We start from the raw sequence: 4,836 nt of genomic DNA, 5'->3' as shown, positions 1-4,836 counted from the left end.
CAGCAGGTGCACATTTTCATGTTCCATACATGCACATGTCTCCCTATCTCGGATCTTTGGCTCTGTTACATAGAAGGGCCGTTTTCGGGTGAACTGCCTGTAAGATAGGCGGAGACTCTTCTCCATCTCACTGTTGTACAGTGTATGTAGTTTTTTAAGTGGATTTGTAAGCACGCGTCGTTGATATTTTACTTCGTTTTTAGTGATGGTGTCTTTTTTCCCAGGTAAAAGGCGACTGTTCTCATCTCTTGTTAAAAAACTAACAACTGCTTGCTCTCTCTGTGTTGCCACTTTTTTCTTTCCTTTGGGCTTGAACTTCTCACTCAGCCGCACCCTTTCTTTAGCCCTCACCTCACTCTTTCTGGCTCTTTCCTGTTTTTTTCTCATCTCTGCTAGTTGTTTTTTCAGTTTTTGGTTCTCCTCACGTAGTTTACGCTTCTGAGCCTTCAGTCTCTTACAACGTTTCTCAGATGTATTCTCTCTTTCTCTCTCTGGTGTAGAGGACACTGGTGGGTTAAATTCCTCGTTTAGAGGTAGGGGATTCACCACAACTTGCCCTGGATTCTCCTGCTGCTCATCAACCTCTATACCAACTAGAACTGGTGGAGTGTTCTCTAAGGATGGTGGTGTCAGTTCCAGCATTGCCTGTTCCATCTTTTTCCTCTCCCTGTAACCTCTAGATGCAGCCTTCCACTTGGCTTTCTGTTTCTTCCTCTCTCTCTCTGAAAGTTCATCTGACTTCATGTATCTAATCTTGCCCTGTTGCTTTCTTCTCTGGTAGCTGAAACAATAATGTATACTGTGTCACTGATTCTGGTGGCCTAAATAACATACATACTTATGTGATATGATATTTTGAAATAGAGCCTGCCATGAGAAAGATATACTGCATGTTACCTAGCCTATATATTTTTACCTTTCTTTTTTCCTGGTAAGATAGTCAGCTCTTGCTGCAGGGTCTGCATTGATCCGCTGCCTGTAGCGAGCAGTCTTTTGTTTGCTCGTTAGTGGGGCCATCTAGAAAAAAGTTATATAGTTAAACATACATAGAGCTAGAAAAGGAACTGAAAAATAGAATGAATGCTTAATATTCACACATTTCTCTGATAAAGACACAATAATCAAAAAGAAGTGGTCATCTCTAAAGTAGTATGGAAATGATTGAAATTTAGAAAAACATATGTTGAAATATAGAAAGAGTTATGTTAAAACAAATAACTAAATGTATATCATGAATGAAAACATAAGCATACAGAAACTACAAATACAGGATATGTATTATCTATCATTTAAACCGTCTGCGGTGGTCGCCCCACATGATGCTCGGTCGCCCCAGATGATGTTTTCAAGTTTTATCAAATATAACAGGCAAACGGTTAGCTATAGCATCCAAGCTAGCTACTTCTCACCACATATCACGAACAAATTTACCTTCAAAATATAGATTTGCGTATAAAACTCATTATTCACAGTTTTAGGATGGTCGCCCCACATGATATCCCAATGTGACGTTTACAATGCAGCAGTTAAAAAGAGGATTTATTTGTAAAGATGAGAGACTACTGACCTGCAAGTTGTCTCTCTGGGACCCTCACAGTGTGGCTGGCTGATGCAACATCCTCCTTGAGATGATTGTCAAAATAAAAGTCCCATAATTGTATTTTCTTGATGGTCGCCCCAGATGATATTTCAGACAATGAACATATTCGGACAAGATCTGTTTGTGTTTTATGATTGAAATGTATGTACAAATGCTTCATAACTTTGTCAATAAATTGAAAACAAGTTTGAAATTATGCCAAATAGGGCAAGGATTATATTTAAATTGTTTTAATGTGATTTAAAACCAGTTGTCCAAACAGAAGTCAAGGCCGGACGGTCGCCCCACATGATGTTTTCACACTTCAGATGGCAGAAAATGACCAATAACCAACATGTTTAAAGAAATAAGAGTGGGCACATGTTTAAGGAAGGTATTAGACATACATGTTATATTTTTATTCATTTTAATGTTTATTATTAGGTAAAAAGTTCCGTCGGACAGAAAAAGCAAGCGTCACGTCTTTAACCCATAAATATTTGACCTGAGGACAGTGAGAGGTTTTTTCACATGGATTTATAGTATACCATTGAATAATGACTGAATACATAAGCTTAAGCAACAAAATATTGTTTATTTTTGTTCAGTCCAAACAACATATTGTTCAGTCCAACATATTTATCCGTTCAGAGAGAAAGAGAGCGATAGAGAGAGACACACACACACAGACAGAGAGAGTGTATATGGTAGTAGACAGTAGTAGTGTAATATACAGTTGAAATACACATATTTGTTTATCTACTCTTCACATTTATTAAATGTATTTTCTCTTCCTGTTTCCCAGTGCAAGTTTAGATACACAAATATCGCATTTGTCAATCGCGGTATTTTATTTTGAAAATTAACCGGATTGTCTCGTGTTTCTTTGTGCGATTTCCTGCCAGAATTGACATGATCGCTCGCGGCACGCGCCAAAAAATAGAGCAGACACCGAAACGATCGCTTCACGGCGTGGGATGGCCGCGCCTATTCGCGGCGCTCCGCGCCGGTGTGAACCAAGTGTAATCAGTCCGCCTGAAACTCATCCAGTGAGAAACGTTCCGTGGTGCAATAATAAGTGCGATTAAAATGTGTCAATTTTTTTTGAACGTGTTAATGTTTTGTGGCGCCCGCCGGGTAAGGATGGGGAAAAGGGAATGTTTACATCGCGCCCTGGCATGCGAGAGCAGCGTGGCACTTTGTATGCTCTCCCTCCGCAGAGGACCAGATAAGGAGTTCCAATGAGGGAAGCGGTCTCACCTGTGCGGCGAAGGCACAGCTGGGGAGAGTTGGCATAACGAGAGGGGCGGAGATAAAAGGAGGAAGAGATGCCCAGAGACGCCGGAGTAGCTACGGCGAAACATTGGAGAGGTAAGTGGAGAATAAGAGAGAGTGGAAACAAAGCGCTGTGTATGACCCCCTTAGAACGGAGAACCCTGCTGGCTGCCCGGCCCCGGGATCGTCTGAGAACCCCCCTGTGTACCGACCCACGCCTGCCTGACCGCCATTCCCCCTGCCGAACCCTGGAACGTAGGACTACCCGAGCCCGGACACCGAACCCCGCACTCGCCCAAAGACGCCGCCCTCCCCACACCTGAGGGTGCCACATATGGTGGAGGATGCGGGCACAGACACCCGCCGACCAATATTAATAAAAAAACACTCCCCACTACGATGGCAGCAGCTCCGGACCTCGCTGAGCTGTGCGCGCGCCCGGTAGACATGCAGCGGATGCAAATGGAGTAGACGGGCGCCTTGACCCAGAGACTACTGAACCTTGAGCCGAAGAAACAGATAAACCCGGCCCGGTTCCTAATGAAGCAAACCGACGAAGACAACGTCGAAACCTTCCTCTTAACATTCGAGAGGACGGCCACCAGAGAGGAGTGGCCCAGGGATCAGTGGACCTACCTGGTGGCCCCGTTCCTCACCGGAGTGGCTCAGAATGCCTACCAGGACCTGTGTGAGGAGAGAGCGGCCCCCTATGAGGTACTAAAGACGGAGGTCCTGAAAAGACTGGGGCACACAATGATCTCTAGGGCACAACTCGTCCATGACTGGACCTTCAGCGCAACCGAGTCACCGCGGGCGCAAATGTTTGAGCTCACGAGGCTCACCAACCGATGGCTGGCCTCCGAGCCAGCGACCCCGGGTCCGGTGGAGAGGGTTATAATGGACCGGTTTCTACGTGCCCTCCCCTATGAGGCCAAAAAGTTGGCCTGCCAGGCTAACCCCCAGACGGCAGAGCAGCTGGTGGCCCTCGTGGAAGGCATAATGGAGGCCGGGGAACAAATAGAGCAGCTTGTTGTGCCGGGTCCCCTCTGTCATTTGGTCCTCCAGCTCGCCCACAGTCATCTACTCGGCGCCCACCTCGGGGTGGAGAAGACACTGGAGCGGGTGGTCGCCAGGTTCTACTGGCTGGGGGTCAAGAGAGCGGTGGAGGACCACTGCCGGCAGTGTCCCGATTGCCAGATGGTAGCCCCGCGACCCCACGTAAGAGCTCCATTAATCCCCCTCCCCATTATAGCAACTCCCTTCAGCAGGGTCGCCGTGGACCTAGTGGGACCCCTGCCGAAGAGCAGCAGCGGACACCAATACATCCTGGTCATCCTCGACTATGCCACCCGCTACCCAGAGGCCATCCCCCTCCGCACTATGGCAACGAAAGGTATCGCCAGGGAACTGGTCCTGCTCTTCAGTCGAGTCGGCATCCCGGAAGAGATCCTCACAGACCAAGGTACGCCCTTTATGTCGGGGTTGATGAGGGACATGTGCAAGTTGCTACGCATCAAACAATTACGCACCTCGGTGTACCACCCGCAAACCGACGGGCTGGTAGAACGATTCAACCGGACATTGAAAAGTATGCTAAAAAAGTAATGGAATCCGTGAAGTTCCCCAGGCGTCCACAGGATTTTCCCCTTTCGAACTACTTTACGGGCGAAGACCCCAGGGTCTCCTGGATTTCGCCAAGGAGGCCTGGGAGCAGCAGCCGTCCCCGCACCGGACCCTGGTGGAGCACGTGGAGGGGCTCCGCGACCGGATGGCAAGCCTATGGCCCTCTCTCCCTATTGTGCTTGTCCACAAACCTGATGGGTCAATCAGGTTCTGTAATGAGTTTCGCATGCTCAACAGCATCTCCCAATTCGACGCCTACCCCATGCCGAGGGTGGACGAGCTTATCGAGCATCATCTCCACCCTCGACCTGACCAAGGGGTACTGGCAGGTGCCCCTCGCCCCCGGAGCCAGGGAGAAG

General features: G+C 47.8%; 1 long non-coding RNA gene across 1 annotated transcript; it reads right to left on the bottom strand.

The window, feature by feature from the left end:
- Nucleotides 1-652: 652 nt before the first annotated feature.
- LOC311022328 lies at nt 653-2,026 on the bottom strand. Its single transcript, XR_014598103.1, has 3 exons — nt 1,568-2,026; nt 917-1,017; nt 653-781 (listed from the first exon to the last, which is right to left on the bottom strand). It is a non-coding gene; the product is annotated as an uncharacterized lncRNA (long non-coding RNA).
- Between the last annotated feature and the right edge of the window lie 2,810 nt (nt 2,027-4,836).

Source organism: Eutrigla gurnardus, assembly GCF_963514095.1.
Source record: "Eutrigla gurnardus genome assembly, chromosome: 12".
NCBI classification, from domain to species: Eukaryota; Metazoa; Chordata; class Actinopteri; order Perciformes; family Triglidae; genus Eutrigla; species Eutrigla gurnardus.
The sequence above is the reverse complement of the archived record's forward strand: the minus strand, read 5'-3'. Positions and strand labels throughout refer to the sequence as shown.